Source organism: Ranitomeya variabilis, chromosome 3 (genome assembly GCF_051348905.1).
Source record: "Ranitomeya variabilis isolate aRanVar5 chromosome 3, aRanVar5.hap1, whole genome shotgun sequence".
Taxonomy (NCBI): domain Eukaryota; kingdom Metazoa; phylum Chordata; class Amphibia; order Anura; family Dendrobatidae; genus Ranitomeya; species Ranitomeya variabilis.
In genome coordinates, this window is record NC_135234.1 from 522,424,220 (window position 1) to 522,447,923 (window position 23,704).

Here is a 23,704-nt window from a genome sequence, read left to right on the forward strand (position 1 = left end):
CAACCTGGACAGATAAACGTCCAGTAGTACTAAGTGGTGGTAGGACATGAGCTAGAACACCTTCCACCTCTGTCCCATCCACCATATTTATTAAGTGGGCAGTTAGGGAGATGTAACTTCCCTGACCGTGCTTACTGGTTAACGTATCCTTGGTTATGTGGACCTTGCCACTGATGGCATTGCACAGTGCAAAACCTGATTTGGTCTGCAACATGTTTGTGCAGGGTATGGATGGCCAGCCAGGAAACGTAGTGGTGGCTGGAAACAATGTACTATGGGACAGCCACTGCCATCAGTTATTTAAAACTGTCCATCTCCATCAGCCATAATGGCAGCATTTCAAAGGCCATTAATTTGGAAATGCTGTCATTCAGGAAAATGGCTCAAGGGTTGCTACGGAAGTATCTCCTCTTTCTCTTGAAGATTTGGGGGATGGAAAGCTGAACACTTCCGTGCGATGGTGTGGAGATGCTGAATGATACTGGTGGTGGTGATGCTGTCACATTCTCTCTTTGCAGGTAGGCAGGTGGCACTGTTGATCGTGAGCGGGAGGAAAATGCCAAGACGGCAGCAGACGGAGTGGGAGGAGGCTCAGATCTGTTATGCTTTTTAAGGTGTGTATGCTACTGCACTTTGTGCTTGAAATTCAGTTACCTCATCATATAGGTGGTGCTCAGGTTCAGAACAATTTTTCAGGGTCTGATGGCACAGAGTACAAACCACCTGTCGCTTGTCAGCAGCACATTCTCTGAAGAAATGGCATATAATAATAATAATAATAATAATAATAATAATTTTTATTTATATAGCACCAACATATTCCGCAGCGCTTTACAACTTATAGAGGGGACTTGTACAGACAATAGACATTACAGCATAACAGAAATCACAGTTCAAAACAGATACCAGGAGGAATGAGGGCCCTGCTCGCAAGCTTACATCCTATGAGGAAAAGGGGAGACACGAGAGGTGGATGGTAACAATTGCTTTAGTTATTTGGACCAGCCATAGTGTAAGGCTCGGGTGTTCATGTAAAGCTGCATGAACCAGTTAACAGCCTATGTATGTAGAAGTACAGACACAGAGTGCTATTAACTGCATAAAGTGTATGAGAACATGATGCGAGGAACCTGATTATATTTTTTGGGTTTTTTTATTTTGGTTTTTTTTAATTAGGCCACACAGGGATAGTTAGGTTAATGCCAGGGAGCTTGTTTGAGTTGTCTCTGGTGTGCTTATTTCAATGGGGTAGTGGGCAGTAGCAGCCAACATACAAGCTAGGGGCCGCCCCTGTGCCTTTATTTACACCCTGCTCCCTCCTTTGCTGTGCCGCTGTGGCAGCGTGGCCACTCCTCTCCCTCCAAACTGCGCACGCGCACTAGGGTCGCTTCTGTTCTATGTAGGGTCTAGGACCTCATCATTCCACACATAATTTTCCACTGACTACTCTACGGGGACCCGTAGAAGCACATATCAGTGCGAAACAGCCGACGTCCTGTGCGTCTCCACTAAATAACTCTCCTGCCTCTGTTTTCATGTGAATCCAAATAAAAGACATTTGTTGGATCGGTGAGTGTCATTCTCTCCTCCGCTGTTTTGTGGATTTGGAAATTTACTGAGAAATTTGCATTTTGATTTTGGCACCTGGGATCCCTGAGTCGGCGTTTAATCACAGTCCTGGAGCAGTGCAGCTGTGTCGGTCATCTTTGTTTGCTTGCTACTTTGACTCAACAAACAAGAGTTAACAGATAACTCCAGGCATACAAAATATTCACTCACATATAACAGAGGAATACATCGGGGTGCGAAGGTAGGGGAATAAACCGAAATAGAGAAGGATAGGGAATTACCACACATACAAACCAAGCAACAGTCACTAATAACTCCTCCAACTCTCCTTCTCATAAGAATTGCTCTCCCTCCATTAGCCATGCAGCAAATGCTAGCTCTGACAAGGATTTGTATCATGACCCAAATTATAAAGGGAAAAGGAGTGGCTAACCAAGCTCAGCTGTGAGCACAGGGATTTCCAACATGGCTGGTTAACCACTGTTTTTCCAGAATGAGAAGTGCTTCTGCTTAGCGTCGGAGTAGAAGCAATCAGACGCTGTGGTCTTCTGGCTCCACACTCTCATGGTAAACCTGTGACAGTGGCTTTTAGCACAGAACTCTCACAGATGGGTTTCCAGAGTACACATAGCAGCTTTTAGCACAGTACTAGCACCGTACAACCACAGATATGGGTTGCAGAGTATACACATGCTCTTCTATCAATAGATAGCACATATCTCCATTTAATTCATTCTCTGGAAGCAGTATAATGAAGCATCCTTTAAAAAAAGAGGAGATATATCTTATGACTATATTTATGATATGTTACATTATTTCCCTCATGTTTTCAAGAAATTATAGTGTAGTATAATATGCTTTATGTTTTAGTTTTAAGATGTTGCACTAGTTCGAAAAAATGTAGAGAAAATAAATGCATTAAATTATCTACAGAATGCAGTTATTGCTGTTATTCACCAGAGGGTGCTGTTTATCCCTTTCAGAAGAATAACTGGTAATCAAATTTTAAGTGAATTTGTTTCTTCCACAAGGTCAGACTTACATAAATTTACATTCACTTTAACTGCAGTTATGGCCACATCAAGTAAAGTTCACTGTATTCAATTGACTACATATACTTTTCCTAGAAATATTTTGAATGCAGAATGTAAGCGTGTCCAAGATTACAGTGACACTCTGAATAGTGGATTGTTAGAATGATATTCGCCTGTTAGTCTTTGAACTATAAAATTTGAAGACATCTTTTCCGGACTCAATTTTAATTGAGGCTAAACATCACTATGCTATTTTACATACTTAGAAAGGTTGTCTGTGTCCACTGCTAAACAACCCCTTTTTAATCACTCAAGTGCCTGTCATAAAATAAAAACACATGGTACTTACCTCTGAAAGAGGGGTGGTTCTAATGATGTCAGCACTGCAATTCCCAGCAGTTAAATGACATAACAATCAGTGTTGAGCGATACCGTCCGATACTTGAAAGTATCGGTATCGGAAAGTATCGGCCGATACCGGCAAAGTATCGGATCTAATCCGATACCGATACCCGATACCAATACAAGTCAATGGGACACCAAGTATCGGACGGTATCCTGTATGGTTCCCAGGGTCTGAAGGAGAGGAAACTCTCCTTCAGGCCCTGGGATCCATATCAATGTGTAAAAGAAAGAATTAAAATAAAAAATAGGGATATACTCACCCTCTGACGCGCCCTGGACTTTACCGCTGTAACCGGGAGCCGTTGTACCTAAGAATGCGCGGTTGAAGGGCCTTAGAGGACGTCACGGCGCTCTGACCAATCACAAAGCAGTGACGTCACCTAAGGTCTTTCAAGCGCTTGAAATACCTTAGAAGACGTCCGCAGCTTCTGATTGGTCGCGTAGCGGTCGCGTGACCGATACGCGACCAATCACAAAGCAGTGACGTCACCTAAGGTCTTTCAAGCGCTTGAAAGACCTTAGGTGACATCACTGCTTTGTGATTGGTCGCGTAGCGGTCACGCGACCGCTACGGACCAATCAGAGCACCGTGACGTCATCTAAGGCCCTTCAAGCGCGCATTTTTAGGTACAACGGCTCCCAGTTACGGCGGTAAAGTCCAGGCTGCGTCAGAGAGGTGAGTATATCCCTATTTTTTATTTTAATTCTTTCTTTTACACATTGATATTAATCCCGATACCGATTCCCGATACCACAAAAGTATCGGATCTCGGTATCGGAATTCCGATACCCGCAAGTATCGGCCGATACCCGATACTTGCGGTATCGGAATGCTCAACACTAATAACAATGTCTACACTGACAAAATAGTAAAGTTTGCAGATAATTAATGGCCACTGATTGTTATGTCACAAGTAGGGATGAGCAAACCCGAACTCTAAAGTGCCGAGTTCGGTGCCAAACTTCGATCATAGACTTTTTCTGGAAGTCCGTTTTACTGTTCGGGTTTGGTGCTGAATAAAGCTTGTTGAAAGGCTGCAGTGCAGCCAATCAACAAGCTTTTAGGCTGTATGTTCAATAGCACTGGTATGGAGCTATTCTGTTCCCTGTTATCCACCCCCACGCAGTGTCCACAGCTGATTGAATTACCACAGACAACAGGTCTCGGGGATAACAGCTGCTTTACTTCAGCCGAATGGGGAGATATAACATGTAGCATACCTCCCAACTTTTGAAGATGGGAAAGAGGGATAAACTTTGCGGCGCGCAACGCGCGCCATGGCAAATTTTAGACCCCGCCTCTAACCACACCCATTCATTAGTCACACCCATATCCACGTCCCAACCACACCCATTTAGCACTGCTGATCACACTGTTTCATATACAAAAATTATAAACAAAAAAATATGGCCACACAGTGCTCCATACTGTATAATGGCCACACATGATGCCCCATACTGTATAATGGCCACACATGATGCTCCATACTGTATGATGACCGCACATGATGCTTCATACTGTATAATGACCGCACATGATGCTCCATACTGAATAATGACCGCACATGATGCTCCATACTGTATAATGACCGCACATGATGCTCCATACTGTATAATGACCGCACATGATGCTCCATACTGTATAATGGCCCCACATGATGCCCCATACTGTATAATGACCGCACATGATTCTCCATACTGTATAATGACCGCACATGATGCTCCATACTGTATAATGGCCACACATGATGCTCCATACTGTATAATAGCCACACATGATACTTCGTACCATATAATGGCCACACATAGCTACTCCTACACACGTGGCTGCGCTCCGTACTCTTTGCACACACGGCTCCGCTCCATACACACACGCTCTGCTCCATACACCTCATGCACACACGGCTCCGCTCCATACACCTCATACACACACGGCTCCGCTCCATACACCTCATACACACATGGCTCCGCTCCATACACCTCATACACACACGGCTCCGCTCCATACACCTCGCACACACACGGCTCTGCTCCATACACCTCGCACACACACGGCTCCACTCCATACACCTCGCACACACACGGCTCTGCTCCATACACCTCGCACACACACGGCTCCGCTCCATACACCTCGCACACACATGGCTCCCCTCCATACACCTCGCACACACGGCTCAACTCCATACACCTCATGCACACACGGCTCCGCTCCATACACCTCATACACACACGCGCTCCGCTCCATACACCTCATACACACGCGCTCCGCTCCATACACCTCATACACACATGGCTCCGCTCCATACACCTCATACACACACGGCTCCACTCCATACACCTCGCACACACACGGCTCCGCTCCATACACCACGCACACACATGGCTCCGCTCCATACACCTCGCACACACACGGCTCCGCTCCATACACCTCGCACACAGATGGCTCCGCTCCATACACCTCGCACACACACGGCTCCACTCCATACACCTCGCACACATGGCTCCGCTCCATACACCTCGCACACACACGGCTCTGCTCCATACACCTCGCACACACACGCCGCTCCATACACCTCGCACACACGGCTCCGCTCCATACACCTCGCACACACAGCTCCGCTCCATACACCTCGCACACACATGGCTCCACTCCATACACCTCGCACACACACGGCTCTGCTCCATACACCTCGCACACACATGGCTCCGCTCCATACACCTCGCACACACACGGCTCCGCTCCATACACCTCGCACACACACGGCTCCACTCCATACACCTTGCACACACACGGCTCCGCTCCGTACACACGCGCTCCGCTCCATACACCTCATACACACACGGCCCTGCTCCATACACCTCGCACACACGGCTCCACTCCATACACCTCATACACACATGGCTCTGCTACATCCACACTGTACACGCCTCCTGACCCCACACAAGGCAGCTTACTTACCTCATCCAGAAACCAGCACAGCCGAGTCCTGCAATCCACGGAGGTCCCGATCATGTGACCCCTGACTCCTCCCCTCCTGTGACCTCATAACAGGTCCTGTGTGCAGAAAGCAGGCAGCCAGCCAGCCATACGGAAAGCTAAGGGCCCGGGGCATGGCTTAACACAAGGGGGCCCCGTGCTGGACAGCGGGGCAAAGGCTAAAAACCAGGACAGTCCCGCACAATGAGGGACGGTTGGGAGCTATGCATGGTTTACAGTTCACATGGAGGATCCGCGGCCAATACAGTTCAGGATTGGATTCTGACATAGAATTGAGGTTCTGGAACTTTAAGAACCTGTATTAGTTAGAAGCAGTACTTGCAGATAAATATAAGAGAGTTCAAAGTCTTTTGGGGCATATAAGTAGAAAAGGAGATATATAGTCACGGTATTTACAGACCTGGTGTCCTGTATCCATTTCACAACTTGTCGCAGTCCGTACAGAGATATACTTGCCGTAAACGTAAATAATGGATAATTTGTGGTGAGGTGGGAGACTCTCAATTTTCTCAACAAGCGGGCAATAAGTTCTTCTGTGCACTTCAGTGCGACCTAATGCTAGAGAGGCACGGGTAAATCCGGATAGCGCAAGACCCAGGGTTAAAAGAAAAAAATTAAAAGTCTTTAGCCATCTTGGCTGTAGAAGCCAAGGGATAATTCCTAGGCATTAGGCCTGGCTGTAAGTCTTTAGATGAATAACATGAAAAGAAGGATGAGCCTCCAGGCATTTGGCCTGGAGGGGATGAGGAGACCCCTCAACTGAGGTCTGCTCTGGGTCACATCTTGTACCAGACTCTCCAGGGAACTTTGTAGATCCCTAACTTGTCTAGACAGAGTCTGGGGGTAGCTCCTCCTATTGAATTTTGGTGACAGGGTCACTGACCAATAGGATCTATGCTCAATTCTGTGTGAGATCGTACATTGTGAGAATAATATAAGTGAGTTTTGGATTCATTTAAACCATATAACCATAAGAGGATAACTTAGGAGTGAGTTGCAGTGTACAGTAGCTACTCACGGTCCAGGGTTACTTAAAGGGACGGTCATACTCTGGACCAGGTCACTACATATGCACTTCCACAGCCATGTGATTGGCCGGCACCACCCGTTACCTGCCCTGTGCAACAGCCAGATCATGGGTGGTGCCGCAATTGTGCTATGATTAGCGTAGGGACATAACGCTGCTCAAGTGAGGGACAATGAAAAAAAAAAAACATTTACTACGTGGGGTCCCCCTATTTTTAAAGGGAGCCTGTCACGTCATTTTTCACTATTAAACTGCCCCCACTGTGTTGTTAGTGCTGCAATGTGCATCACTAACACGTTGTTTTCAAGCAAAATGGAGCAGTATTTGTTAAATAAAAATCACTTTCTATAGCTATATTCTACCTTGTCTTTCAGTCATAAGGGTGGGCCATTTGAAGTTTCAGTAGTAGTTTCAGTTGCGGTCTCATCATTTTATCCATGCCCACGCAATTTGTTTGATCTGCAATATCCTCGTATCAGATCCATGATGGTTAGGTACTTGGCCCCAGCCAACTGATCAAGCAGGTCATTGATGCGTGGAATTGGGTATGTATTGGTGGCCGTGACAGCGTTGACAGCCCTCTGTAGTCCACGCAGAACCGAGTTGCCATGTTCTCCAAGCGCTAATGTCCCTAAAATGTAATCCTAGTAGAAGAATGTATGACCAAGAAGAAATGTGGGTATCTTCAAATGGCTCAGTACTGAGCATATAAATCATGCCATGTAACCCACCAAAAAATAGGATTAGAAAAGCAATATCAAAATTTATTGACAATAAATACAGTGTTAATCCAAATAACAGTTGGTGAGAAGAACAGCTAAAAATACATAAGTGGAGGACGTAGAATGTCAGAACCTCAGAGGTGTAACTAGGTTTTCTGGCACCCGAGGCAAGAATTCAGTTTGGCACCATCCCCCCAACCCAAGCATGTATGAAATTTGAACACTTAGTCATGTGCCGACGAGCTTCTCACCCTAAGGCTAAGTACACACTTGCGCTTGGCTGGTCTGCGTATGGCTGCGTACTTCCTCCCTTAAGCTCCGCCTATGCAGGGAGGATGTACGCAGCGACATGCAGACCAGCCAAACGCAAGTGTGAAACCAGCCTAATTCAGTGTTCAGTTAAAAACTGAGAGAAGCAAAAGAGAGGCCCGTTGTTACGCAACAGTATGAAAATTGCATATGAGTGAAGCAGCCATGTGATGACTGCTGGAACCAGCAAGCCGAGCTGAATCTTGACAGTGAACATATTTCAGGCTGTTAGGATTGGCTGCAGGGCTTCATTTTATAGGTGGCTGCAGGCTTCCAAATTCTCACAGTGCATGCTCTGCACACTTTTAGGATTCTCCCCTGCACAAGTATGTGATTTGCATTCTTCTGGCCACATTCCGACTAGACGTGGCCAGCCTCACTCAATTTCATTTTCTCAGCACGTGACCACATGTATGCAAATTGCTGGAACCAGAGAATCCTAACAGAGTACAGTGCGCACTGTGAGAATTCAGAAGTCTGCAGTCACATAGAATGACTGCAGACTCATCACAAACTTGGATAACCCCTTTATTATTCCTAACATAAATAAAAATATTAGAATTAGTCAGTATCACAAAAAAAATTACATCCATCTTATACCTTATAGATGATGTTGTCTCTGGAGTCGTTCTCTTTCTTTTCTTCTTCATCTTTGTCATGGTCCAGAAAGGGTTTTGGGCCCTGTCTTCCCCTTTTTCTGGTCTGGTTGTGCCGGGGGTTGACTTTCTCGGCCTCAGTCTGGTCTGGGGTTTGCTGTTTGTCTCCACTGTGTCCTGCGGGCCATGTCAGTTGTAATTTCAGCCTATGGCGTGTGTAGCTGACTTCGTTTTCACTGATTTGTCCTGCTACTTGCTTACTGAACCCGTGTCTGTTTATCCCCTCTTCCCTTTCTGACTCTGTGTTCCCCTTTCGTGTATTGACTCACTGGTTTTGACTTGGCTTGGACCCTGACCTGTTGTTTTCGCTCTTGCCCTTGGCATATCTGCTCCTGACTGATACTGACCCATATGGCTTGTTATTGACTCTGTGTTTGCTTATTCCTTTTGTACTGTGCTACAGTCTTATATTGACACAGCTTGTTTTGTCTATTCTGCTGCCACCTTGTGGTGGCCTCGCCGCTGCATTGCTGGTCTGGTCTTGCTATGTGCAGTCCTCCGTCCACTCTATTGCCACCTAGTGGAGCTTGCTATTACCTGCATTGCAGCGGCGTGACAATCTTGTCCAGACTCCATGAGTTTTCTCATTCACAGCCATCCCTGCAGACTTCCATCTTCTCTGGTCTTCTACATTCCCACACAACACCCTTAAAGATATCAGTGTCATTATAGTGCTCCCAAATAAAAATATCTGCCCTATGCTGAGCCCCTGAATAAATAATTGACCCTCACTATATTCCCTGCACAAAATATGGCTCTCACACTGTCCTTCTTATAGTATATGCCCTTCACACTGTCCCCTCCTTTCCATACTGGGCCACCTCTTCATACTGCTCTTTCACACTGAGTCACCTCTATAGGGCCCAGTCTCTAAACTGTGCCCCTTATCACACTCCCTCTCCTTGGTATACTTTTGCCTCCTGGCTGTACCCTTACACTGTTCCCCCATGCTACACCCCCACACTACTCTGTCTCTATTCTATGCCCACTTCCACTTTTTTCCCACCATAATGTCTCTTCACATGTTTCTTCCTCCCTCCTCATACATTTACCTTCTCACTTTCCATACTGCCTCTTCATACATCACTCCAACTTCCCATACTGTTTCCACACCCATCCCATCATCCTCACTCCCCACACTTTGTCCTCATACAGTTTTCCCTCACTCCTCATACTGTGTCCGCACCCATACCACCACTCACCATACTGTGTCTGCACCCATCCCCATACATACCCTCCATCTCACACATTTCTCCTCATATTGTGTCATCAAATTTCTCCCGCTCCCCATATTGTGTCTGCACCTGTTACTTCCTTGCTCCCAAAATTTTTTGTCCTCCAATCATTCCCTGTTACACAAAATCTCACCCAGCCCCATTATACTAAATACCCCATCACTGTAAATCCTGTCCCATTACAGTAAATCTCCCCCACACAGTAAATACCCCCTCACACACACAGTAAATAACCTCCACATACACAGTAAATACTCCCTCACACACACAGTAAATTCCCCCCTTTCACACAGTAAATACCCCCTCACACACAGTAAATGCCTCCACCTACACTGTAAATACCCCCACACACAGTAAATACCACCTCACACACCCAGTAAATACCCCACACACTAAATACAACAACACACAGAGAAGGAGTCATATAACCGAACCTTGGGGGCACCGACAGAGAGTGAGCAAAATGAGGAGCTGGTGTGTGAGTGGGACACTCTGAGTGTCCAGTCTGTTATGTATGAAGAGATCCACGATAGGGCTGCAGTAAGAGGGAATGGTTCACTGCATTGAAGGCAGAGGACAGGTCTAGGCGTATTAAGTATTAAGGAACCAGCTGGTTGTGGACATAAGAGACGCCTACCTGAGGCAGGTACTGAAAGGACAGCTGCTCTACAATCCCAACATGAGGTTCCACAAGGTCAGAGCAGATGCTAGAGTTTGAGAACAAGAGACCGGGTGGTGGAGGGTCTAGTCCGAAGTCATGAATTGACCGCTTCAAGGGCTATAAATGGTGAATCAGACTGAGCCCGTGAGTTGTGGAAAGAAATGAAACATATCAGTGGGGAGATATGAAGCATAAGAAAAACCCCTGCAGCTATGCCGGAGCCAAATCCTGTACCCTGGAATCAAGAATGACTAGAGAAGGGGTATCCCCCTCCGGGAGAACAGTGTAACAGACAAGGCACCCACCAGACAAGCACAGAATTGAGTGTTCCTGTGGAGGAATATGATACATGTCGTTGAGAACTGACCACCTCTTGTAGCAGCCTGTTCAACTTATTGATCACCCTCGCTGTCAAAAAGTTTTTTCTAAAATCTAATCTGTATCATCTCCCTTTCAGTTTCATTCCATTGCTTCTCATGTTTCCATGTGCAAATGAGAATAATGCGCATGGAAACATCCAGCCTGGTCAGCTTCCCTGAGCTGACTGACTAAGGAGAACAGGTAGAGTAGTTATATACAGGGCTAGCTAGGTAATCTAATCAGAACCTGTAGAACTAGGAATTAACCCTAGCCAGCCTGGCTTTGTTAAAGTATATATACAGTATGTGTATATATATATATATATATATATATATATATATATATATATATATATATATACTAGACTGTGGCCCGATTCTAATGCATCGGGTATTCTAGAATATGCATGTCCCCGTAGTATGTGATTCGCAGCAGACTGTGCCCGTCGCTGATTGGTCGAGGCAACCTTTATGACATCATCGTCGCCATGGCAACCATTATGACATCATCGTCGCCATGCTGTGCCCATCTCTGATTGGTCGAGGCCGCCCGACAAACCGTCGACCACTCCATATAAGGTATGGTCTACAAACCGCCAACCACTCCATATAAGGTATGGTCTACAAACCGCCGACCACTCCATATAAGGTATGGTCTACAAACCGCCGACCACTCCATATAAGGTATGGTCTACAAACCGCCGACCACTCCATATAAGGTATCCTGTTTGTAGACCATACCTTATATGGAGTGATTTCCAGGACAGACAGACAGACAGACAGACAGACAGAAAGACAGACAGACAGACAGACAGACAGACAGACGGAAAAACCCTTAGACAATTATATATATAGATATACTGTATACTAGATGGTGGCCCGATTCTAACGCATTGGGTATTCTAGAATATGCATATCCATGTAGTATATTGCCCAGCCACGTAGTATATTGCCCAGCGACGTAGTATATTGCCCAGCCCACATAGTATATAGCACAGGCCACGGAGTATATTGCAGAGCCCACGTAGTATATAGCACAGGCCACGGAGTATAGTGCAGAGCCCACGTAGTATATCCCACAGGCCACGGAGTATAGTGCAGAGCCAACGTAGTATGTAGCACAGCCCACGTAGTATATAGCACAGGCCACTGAGTATAATGCAGAGCCCACATAGTATATAGCACATGCCACGGAGTATAGTGCAGAGCCCACGTAGTATGTAGCACAGCCCATGGAATATATAGCACAGGCCACAGAGTATATTGCACAGCCCATGGAGTATATAGCACAGCCCACGGAGTATATTGCACAGCCATGTAGTATATACTCACCTTCCATCCGCAGCTGTCACGGCCACATGTGCTGCGCTGTTTCCTGCTGTTGCGGCCGTCATCACTGACCACGGCCGCTAATTTAGTCCCCGGCTTTTGGCCACGGTAGGCCCAACAGCGCCCATGGTCCCGGCCGGCTCCGCCCTCCTCATGGTGACTCCGTCCCCTTTGCAGCGCTTCTGGCAGGGCCTGTACGGAGTGGGCGGGGACTCGCTCTGCATACTTCCTGGCCTCCCCTGCCCTTTTGTCTATGCCCACTGGCTGGCCACGACCAATGAATATCCGTGACAGACAGAAAGACAGAAAGACAGACAGAAAGACGGAAGTGACCCTTAGACAATTATATAGTAGATCCTTCTACATTATTTCAAAACACTCTTTTTCAGTGATTACTTTGTATCTCCGTTCATACTGCACCCACACACACACATTTGAAAGGTAAACTTGCCCCCTTCAGCAAGAAAATAGCCAAATAACCCACACATCCACGATGTGATGACAAAATACACTTTAAACATTAATTTTCATAAACCTGTAGCACAGAAAGATGACCTGCAGGTGGCACCACACTACTCCAAAGCATATTAATACAAAGCTGAAACAAATCCTAACATTTGCCTTCGGGGCTTTCCAGCTTGCCGAACTCCTTGCCCAGCTGATTTCAGGCAGGTACATTTAAAATATTTGCTACATATGTGGAAGTAGAATAAAATTAAAAATTTACCTGTTTAAGACTTCAGCTTTAAAACTGAATGCAGCCTAAAAGGGATCGGACAGGTTCTGAACCATCAGATTTTACATATTATTGGACAGTCATTGAGTCAAAAGTCTATCTTCCTTCTAAGGTTGCAGTTTATTGGTGACCTGGAGTCACCTCTAGTTCCACGTAAAATACTGCAGCATTGGCATAACTCAGACTGTACATTGTTGCCCGATGGGAGAGATTGGTGGAAACAACCTTGCAAAACTTGAAAAAAAAAATCCAACCGTAGGGAAAAAAAGGTAAAATAATCTGCAGATATTACTTTTTTTTAAAAGGGATATTCCCAATTAGTATACAATGGTGTAGGTATTCTCAGTTATGGGGTCAATTCTCCTTCATCATTTTTACTGTCAAAGTGACACTGCTGTACAGGGAGCTTCTCCATTCACATACATAGGGCTGTGTTACACTTCCGTAAACTGCAGATAGATGGCAGTGCTGCTGTGGAGGGGAGCAAAATGCTGCTGCCCCTGTTCTTTTGCAAGGTCCTGACAATCAGACCCCTTCTGATCAGTACATAAAATACCATTATGTTTAATGTTGGGGGATCTCCTTTAGACTGAAGTCACACACAAAGTATAAAAAATCGGTCAGTCGGTTTTACATGGGCAAGGATCGAAGAAATGTTCCCTGAACAGTGATCCGTATGTCATCCGTGTGCAATGCGAGGATGCGATTTTCTTGCATGTAAGCATCCATGTGACATCCGTATGGCAAGATTTTCTCACCAGCTTGCAAAATGGACGTATAATGGATCCATGGGCTCAAATAGTCGTGAAAACATATATATATATATATATATATATATATATATATATATATATACACTGTGTTCCAAATTATTATGCACAAAGAGTTTAGGAGTGATAAGGTTAGAATTTTTTTGTTTGTCATTTAAATTCATTGATGGTTGTAACGCCCACAGGGCGTAGGGAAATATAGTGGACTCACTAGACCACTGATGAAGCAGTGGTAGCTGTATACCCGGTACACAAGAGACAGGAGAATGTGCTTCCAAAAAGCAAAGGTATTTATTTAAATGAAAAACAAACAGAAAGAGGTGCCTGAGAGAAGAACCCTCTGGACCACAACACAGAACCATGTAGTGGAGCACCGGGCAAGGTGTACCCCTATACAGGGATTCCCCCGTCACAACACCAGATGGCCAAAATGCCGCAGTACCCGGACCAGAGGGACGACCCATACAGACCGTATAAACAAGATGGTGGAACTCAGGCTCAGTCAATGAAGAGGATCCTGGAAGCTCTGTGAAGTTTTTGGAAAGGCTGATCCAGCCGGCAGCCAAATCTGGATGGTTCAGTGAGGAGCAGCTTAGCCAGCCTGAAGTGGAAACCGGAGAGTCCAGGAGGATCCAGAATAGAGAACTGCCAGCGGAGGATACTGAGGAGACAGAGGGATTAGCAACCAAAATTAAAACTATACAGAGCAGAGCACAGCAGAGTGTGGCCTGAGCAGAAGGCCACAAACAATGGAATGAACACATTGCCCAAGCACCTCCCTTAAGGGGAGGGTGCTTTTTATACACAGAGCATCACAACACAGACAGCCCTAATAACGAACAGGTGTCCTGCTGTTTCAAGTATGTGCAGGAAGCAGGGCGCGGCTCCTAAGAGCATTTCCAGGAGACCTGCCAAGAGGATGCAGGTTCCTAGCAGAGAAAGAAGCCGCTGATCGTCTGGAGCCACGGACAGGGTGAGTAAGGGTGTGTGATAGGCGCCGGTCTCCCTGCACAGCGGAGACTGGGCCTGCGGCTGAGGGCATGACAGTACCCCCCCTCTTATGCCCCCCCTTCTTCAAACCTGTCAGGAACCTTCTAAGAAGAACTGGGGCATTAATGTTCTCCTCAGGCTCCCAGGATCTCTCCTCAGGACCGTATCCCTTCCAGTCAACCAGAAAGAGTGACCTGCCCCCTCTTTTCTTCATGGCTAGGATGTCCTTCACTTCATAAACATCCTCGGAACTGACAGGAGAAGGAAAATTACCTGGATCCTGGGTGAAGCGGCTGAGAACAACTGGTTTTAGCAGGGAAACATGGAAAGAGTTATGGATCCGTAAGGAAGCAGGCAATTTCAAACGATAGCACACATCGTTGATTTGGTGGAGTACTTCAAAAGGACCAATGAAACGAGGAGCCAGCTTATAAGAAGGGACTTTAAGTCGGATGTGCCTGGAAGACAGCCATACCTTATCTCCGGGATGGAAAGGTGGAGGATCCAGACGTCTCTTATCCGCATGTTCCTTGGTTCGAACCGATGCCTGCTCCAGCGAGGTCCTCGTCTCAGTCCAGACTTTTGTGAAGTCCTTGGCCAGGGACTCAGCTGCAGGATTGCCGGAAGCAAGAGGCAGTGGAGTCGGGATCTTAGGATGCTGTCCGTAAACAATGAAAAATGGGGAGTTAGAGGAGGACTCACCGACATGATTATTGTAGGAAAACTCAGCCCATGGCAGCAGGTCGGCCCAGTCGCTGTGGTGACCATTCACGAAGTGTCGCAGATAGTTGGTGAGGACTTGATTCACTCTCTCCACTTGGCCATTAGATTGTGGGTGATAGGCCGAGGAGAAGTCCAGGGTGACATCCAACAGTTTACAGAGGGATCGCCAGAATCGGGAAATGAATTGGACTCCTCTATCGGAAACAATGTGAAGTGGAAGTCCGTGAAGACGAAGGACATGCTGGATGAAGAGCTCTGCGAGTTTAGGAGCGGAAGGAAGACCAGACAGTGGAGTGAAATGTCCCATCTTGGAGAACCGGTCTATAACAACCCAGATTACTGTACAACCAGATGATGCTGGCAGATCTGTGATGAAATCCATGGCAATGTGTTGCCAGGGAGCAGACGGAATCGGGAGCGGAAGGAGGTGACCGGCTGGCAGTTTCTTGGGTGTTTTATTACGAGCACAGGAGGGACAGGCTGCAACAAAGTTCAGAACGTCTTGGCGCAAGGTGGACCACCAGTAGTGTCGAGAAATTAGTTGTAACGTCTTCTTTTGACCAGCATGTCCGGCAAGCTTAGAAGAATGACCCCAGCGTAGAACTCGCTTCTTGTCTCTTTCAGTTACAAGGGTCTTACCGGGAGGGAGCTGCGACAGCCTGACTGGAGCCACCGTGATCATCTTGGACGGTTCAATGATATGTTGAAGCTCCTCTTCAAGGTCGTCTGACACGAAGGACCTGGAAAGCGCATCTGCTTTGATATTCTTCTCTGCAGGACGGAAATGGAGAGAGAAATTGAACCGAGCAAAGAATAATGACCAACGAGCCTGGCGAGGATTGAGCCTTTGAGCAGACTGAAGATAGGACAGATTCTTATGATCAGTGTAAATGATGACTGGATGAACTGCGCCTTCAAGCAGATATCGCCATTCCTCTAAAGCTAGCTTAATTGCCAGTAACTCTCTATCGCCAATTGAGTAGTTACGCTCACAGGGTGAAAATGCCTTGGAGAAGAAACCACAGGTCACCATCTTACCGGTAGGCAGTTTTTGTGTGAGGACTGCTCCGGCTCCGGATGACGAGGCATCCACTTCAAGAAAAAACTGTTTGTTGACCATAGGCCGATGAAGAGCTGGTGCGGTTGAGAAGGCTTGTTTGAGAGAGGCGAAAGCTGATTCGGCCTCAGGAGGCCAATCCTTAGGTTTGGCACCTTTACAAGTCAGGGCAGTGAGTGGTCTTACCAGAGAGGAGAATTGGGGAATGAATTGCCGATAGTAGTTGGCGAATCCAAGGAACCGCTGAATGGCCTTGATTCCTTCAGGTTTTGGCCACTTTAAAACGGCAGAGACCTTCTCTGGATCCATCTCGAGACCTGTATCGGAAATAATATAGCCAAGAAAGGGTAAAGACCTCCGTTCAAACAGACATTTCTCAAACTTTGCGTAGAGACGATTCTCCCTCAATCTTTGAAGAACGAGACGAACATTCCTCCTGTGAGTTGGTAAGTCAGGAGAAAACACCAGGATGTCATCCAGGTAGACCACCACACAAACATAGAGCAGGTCACGGAATACATCATTGACAAACTCCTGGAAGACGGCGGGTGCATTGCTTAACCCGAAAGGCATGACCAGATATTCGTAGTGACCATCACGCGTGTTGAAGGCGGTTTTCCACTCATCCCCGGATCGTATCCTGATGAGGTTGTAAGCCCCACGGAGATCCAACTTGGTGAAGATCCTGGAACCTCGAAGTCGATCAAAGAGCTCTGGAATTAAGGGAAGAGGGTATCTGTTTTTTACCGTAATTAGGTTGAGACCACGGTAGTCGATGCATGGGCGAAGAGACCCATCTTTCTTCTTGACGAAGAAGAACCCAGCTCCAGCTGGGGAGGAGGATTTCTGGATAAACCCTCGAGCCAAATTCTCCTTGATGTAATCGGACATGGCTTGAGTCTCAGTAGGAGAAAGAGGGTAGATCCTACCTCGAGGCGGAGTAGATCCAGGGATTAGATCGATGGGGCAATCGTAAGGCCTGTGCGGTGGAAGTATCTCGGCTTCCCTCTTGTTGAATACATCTGCGAAGGACCAGTAGGCAGACGGTAACCCAGGTAAAGCTGCCGGAGGCCGTGGGGTAGAACCAGGCCGTACTGATTTGAGGCAGTGTTCGTGACAAGACTGACCCCATCGAAGGACATCTCCAGACCGCCAATCCAGGACAGGTTCATGGAGGCGCAGCCACGGAAGACCTAGAAGGAATGGTGGAGAAAGATTCGGTAACACATAGAAGGAAATTTTCTCCCTGTGGAGTGCCCCGATTAGAAGCTCGACTTCTTCGGTGATACCGATAATGGCATCTTTCAGGGGTCTACCATCTACGGAGGTGATGCGCCAGGGCCGCTGCAGTGGAACAATAGGAATCCCGAATCGCCTGGCCACAGCTTCCTGGATGAAATTTCCACCAGATCCTGAGTCCAGATAGGCCGTCTCGGAGAACCGCACCTTCCCGAAGACCACCTGTATGGATATGGTTAGCGGGAGAGAAGAGTCATTCTCATCTAGGGAGGTCTCCCTTACCTGTCCTAGGCGGACGAGTTTTTCTGACCTCTCAGGTCCACTGCATTGACCGGAAGTGGAGCGTCCACTGTAACGATATGGATTCCTGGAGGGAATCTCCTCCTGCTGATTCCTCTTCACCTTTACGCGGTCAAGCTCCACGGGCTCATCCTTAAAGACCGGAGCAGGACAAGGCGGAAACCGAGGTTTCGGTGAAGAAGATGCTGGATGAGGAAATTGCTTCTCGAGAAGCCTCTCTCTGGAGCGCTGCTGAAGACGCCGGTCAATCCGAATGGCAAGGGATATGAGATCATCCAGGGTTTTGGGTAGGTCCCTGCCTGCCAATTCATCCTTGATTCTTCCAGATAACCCCCGCCGGAAGACTCCGACCAGGGGCTCATTGGTCCACTGGAGCTCCGAAGCCAAGGTGCGGAAACGGATGGCATACTGACTGACAGAGAGAGAGCCCTGTTGCAAATCGAAGAGAGACTCCATGGCAGATGTGGCACGACCAGGCTCATCGAATATCTTGCGGAACGTGACCAAGAATACCTGCAGATTAGACACGATGGGATCATTCCGCTCCATTAGGGGGTTGAACCAAGCTAAAGCCTCTCCCTCCAGATGAGAGGCAAGGAAAGCCACCTTGGCCATGTCTGTCTGAAAATGCTGAGGCAAAAAATGAAAATGCAGCAAGCATAAGTTGAGAAATCCTCTGCATAACTTGGGGTCACCATAGTAACGAGGAGGTTTGCAAAGACGAGGACAGGGTCTCATGGTGGGTTCAACCGTCGGATGCTGTACCTTAGTTAACCGATCATCCACAGAGGTCATGAAGTCCAACAAGCGGGTCTGCGTCTCATGTTGGCGATTGAATTCCAGACAGAGCTCTGCTAGCTGGGTCACGTTAGTGGACTCGGCAGCCTGTAGGGTGGATAAGCGGGTATCCAGAGTTTGCATGAATGCAATTAGCTGATCCTGACTCTGACAAAGCGTAGCCAACTCTCTCTGGACTGAGTATCGGGTATCAGCGGAGTCCATGGCTTGGGCAAACTGTAACGCCCACAGGGCGTAGGGAAATATAGTGGACTCACTAGACCACTGATGAAGCAGTGGTAGCTGTATACCCGGTACACAAGAGACAGGAGAATGTGCTTCCAAAAAGCAAAGGTATTTATTTAAATGAAAAACAAACAGAAAGAGGTGCCTGAGAGAAGAACCCTCTGGACCACAACACAGAACCATGTAGTGGAGCACCGGGCAAGGTGTACCCCTATACAGGGATTCCCCCGTCACAACACCAGATGGCCAAAATGCCGCAGTACCCGGACCAGAGGGACGACCCGTACAGACCGTATAAACAAGATGGTGGAACTCAGGCTCAGTCAATGAAGAGGATCCTGGAAGCTCTGTGAAGTTTTTGGAAAGGCTGATCCAGCCGGCAGCCAAATCTGGATGGTTCAGTGAGGAGCAGCTTAGCCAGCCTGAAGTGGAAACCGGAGAGTCCAGGAGGATCCAGAATAGAGAACTGCCAGCGGAGGATACTGAGGAGACAGAGGGATTAGCAACCAAAATTAAAACTATACAGAGCAGAGCACAGCAGAGTGTGGCCTGAGCAGAAGGCCACAAACAATGGAATGAACACATTGCCCAAGCACCTCCCTTAAGGGGAGGGTGCTTTTTATACACAGAGCATCACAACACAGACAGCCCTAATAACGAACAGGTGTCCTGCTGTTTCAAGTATGTGCAGGAAGCAGGGCGCGGCTCCTAAGAGCATTTCCAGGAGACCTGCCAAGAGGATGCAGGTTCCTAGCAGAGAAAGAAGCCGCTGATCGTCTGGAGCCACAGACAGGGTGAGTAAGGGTGTGTGATAGGCGCCGGTCTCCCTGCACAGCGGAGACTGGGCCTGCGGCTGAGGGCATGACAATGGTGATGTGTGTCAGGGCTCTTTATATCACTGAAAGCAATTGCAGATACCTGTGCAAATTAGTTTGGCAGGTGGGTCCAAATAAAGGTAAGACTACTTAAGAAGGCTGTTCCACATTATTAAGCAGCCTACATTTTTTGCCAAAATGGGAAAGAAAAAGGATGTGTCGGCTGCTGAGAAGCAACAAATTGTGGAGTATTTAGGTCAAGGCATGACTACAATCAACATTGCCAAGACACTTCATCGTGATAATCGCACAATCAAGAAGTACGTAGCTGATTCCCAGCACGCACGTGTGCATGCTGATAAGGAAAAATTGAGGACTCTTTCCAACAGGCAATTGTGTAAGGTTAAAAGAGCAGCTGCAAAAATGCCTTGTCATAGCAGCAGACAAGTTTTTGAAGCTGCTGGTGCCTCCAATGTCCCCAGAACAACAAGATGCAGGGTCCTTCAGAGGTTTGCAGCTGTGCGTAAGCCATCCTGTCGACCACTCTATCCACTGCACACAAGCAGAAACGGCTCCAGTGGGCCAAACGATACATGAACACGGACTTCCAAACTGTTTTGTTCACCGATGAGTGCCGTGCAACGCTCGGTGGTCCAGATGGATGGAGTGGAGAATGGCTGGTTGATGGACACCCCATGAAAACACGGCTAAGGCGCCAACAAGGAGGAGGTGGAGTAATGTTTTGGGCTGGAATCATGGGGAGAGAGATTGTCGGCCCCTTTATGATCCCTGAAGGGGTAAAGATGAACTCCATAATCTATGTGGAGTTTCTAAAACACTTCCTGCCATGGTTCAAGAGGAAGAACCGTGCTTTCCGCAGCAAGATCATTTTCATGCATGATAATGCACCGTCTCATGCTGCAAAAAACACATCTGCATCTCTGGCTGCTATGGGCATAAAAGAGGACAAATTTATGGTGTGGCCACCATCTTCCCCTGACCTCAACCCCATTGAGAACCTCTGGAGCATCATCAAAAGGAGTGTCTATGATGGCGGAAGGCAGTTCACATCTAAGCAACAGCTCTGGGAGGGTATTCTGTCCACATGCAAAACAATTGAAGCAGAAACCATCCAAAAACTGACAAATTCAATGGACGAGAGAGTTCAGAAGCTTCTTTCGAACAAGAGGTCCTATGTGCAAATGTAACATCACCTAGAATAAAGTTTTCACTTGAAAACTGTTTGATTTCATTTTGTAATAAGCTGATAATGCTTATAACTTCACAATTGACCATTTTTTTGGTCAAAATAAAAAAAAAAGGTTGAAAACTCTGCTGTGCATAATAATTTGGAACATGTATTTTGAGTGTTTATTTTTTTTAAAAATATACTGTTTTCATAGGCAGTTTGTTCCAAAACATTGCAATTATACTAGAATAGTAGATGACTGGAAAATAACAATGACTGCAATTCAGATAGGTAATTTAGAGAAAATATGAGGAAATATTATTTGCATAATAATTTGGAACACAGTGTATATATATATATATATATATATATATATATATATATATATATATATATATATATACACTCACCGGCCACTTTATTAGGTACACCATGCTAGTAACGGGTTGGACCCCCTTTTGCCTTCAGAACTGCCTCAATTCTTCGTGGCATAGATTCAACAAGGTGCTGGAAGCATTCCTCAGAGATTTTGGTCCATATTGACATGATGGCATCACACAGTTGCCGCAGATTTGTCGGCTGCACATCCCAAAGATGCTCCATACAAGGCAGGATGGATCCATGCTTTCATGTTGTTTACGCCAAATTCTGACCCTACCATCCGAATGTCGCAGCAGAAATCGAGACTCATCAGACCAAGCAGCGTTTTTCCAATCTTCTACTGTCCAATTTCGATGAGCTTGTACAAATTGTAGCCTCAGTTTCCTGTTCTTAACTGAAAGGAGTGGTACCCGGTGTGGTCTTCTGCTGTTGTAGCCCATCTGCCTCAAAGTTCGACGCACTGTGCGTTCAGAGATGCTCTTAGGCCTACCTTGGTTGTAACGGGTGGCGATTTGAGTCACTGTTGCCTTTCTATCAGCTCGAACCAGTCTGCCCATTCTCCTCTGACCTCTGGCATCAACAAGGCATTTCCGCCCACAGAACTGCCGCTCACTGGATTTTTTTTCTTTTTCGGACCATTCTCTGTAAACCCTAGAGATGGTTGTGCGTGAAAATCCCAGTAGATCAGCAGTTTCTGAAATACTCAGACCAGCCCTTCTGGCACCAACAACCATGCCACGTTCAAAGGCACTCAAATCACCTTTCTTCCCCATACTGATGCTCAGTTTGAACTGCAGGAGATTGTCTTGACCATGTCTACATGCCTAAATGCACTGAGTTGCCGCCATGTGATTGGCTGATTAGAAATTAAGTGTTAACAAGAAGTTGGACAGGTGTACCTAATAAAGTGGCCAGTGAGTGTATATAGTAGTACAAAAAATGGAACAGCACAAATACTCTACTTATCCTCGGGTGCAGGGCACCCAAACAACCTGTCCACTGGTTGTTTTCAGTCCATATGTTTCACAAAAACAGGCAGCACTCCTTTCTCAAGCCTTCATTTAGAGCCGAAACGTCGCACGGAGATGTGGGTTGAATAAATCCTGCATATTATTTCATAGAATATGGAGTGCTGCCTGTTTTTGTGAAACATATATATATATATATATATATATATATATATATATATATATATACATATATATACTAGATTGTGGCCCGATTCTAACGCATCGGGTATTCTAGAATATGCATGTCCCCGTAGTATATGGACAATGATGATTCCAGAATTAGCGGCAGACTGTGCCCGTCGCTGATTGGTCGAGGCAACCTTTATGACATCATCGTCGCCATGGCAACCATTATGACATCTACGTCGATACTGTGCCCGTCGCTGATTGGTCGAGGCCTGGAGGCCTCGACCAATCAGAGACGCGGGATTTCCATTATGACATCATCGTCGCCATGCTGTGCCTGTCGCTGATTGGTCGAGGCCTTGTGGCCTCGACCAATCAGAGACGCGGGATTTCCAGGACAGACAGACAGAAAGACAGACAGACAGACAGACGGAAAAACCCTTAGACAATTATATTTATAGATATATATATATACTGTATATATATATATAAAGCCAGCTTACCGCTTTGAAGAAACAGGAATACATCCAACCTGTGGTTACAGTTCGCACGGAAAACGGATTGAGACAAATCCACACATGTAAAGAAAAAAACTTTTTGTTTCTCCAGCAATCAGTCCAATGGTAGAATAAAATATACCTTTTATTTATCCATTAAAAAGTTCCAGATTTCTTCAGTTACAATATTGCATACATTCAATCCCTTATGGACGACATGTTTCAACACCACATGTGTCTTCCTCTAGGTCCCCACCTTTTGCTTTGATGACTGCTTTTCACACTCTTGGCATTCTCTTGATGAACTTCAAGAGGTAGTCACCAGAAATGGTTTTCACTTCACAGGTGTGCCCTGTCAGGTTTAATAAGTGGGATTTCTTGCCTTATAAATGTGGTTGGGACCATCAGTTGTGTTGAGCAGAAGTCTGGTGTATACACAGCTGATAGTCTAACTGAATAGAAAGTAGAAATTTGTATTATGGCAAGAAAAAAGCAGCTAAGTAAAGAAAAACGAGTGGCCATCATTACTTTAAGAAATGAAGGC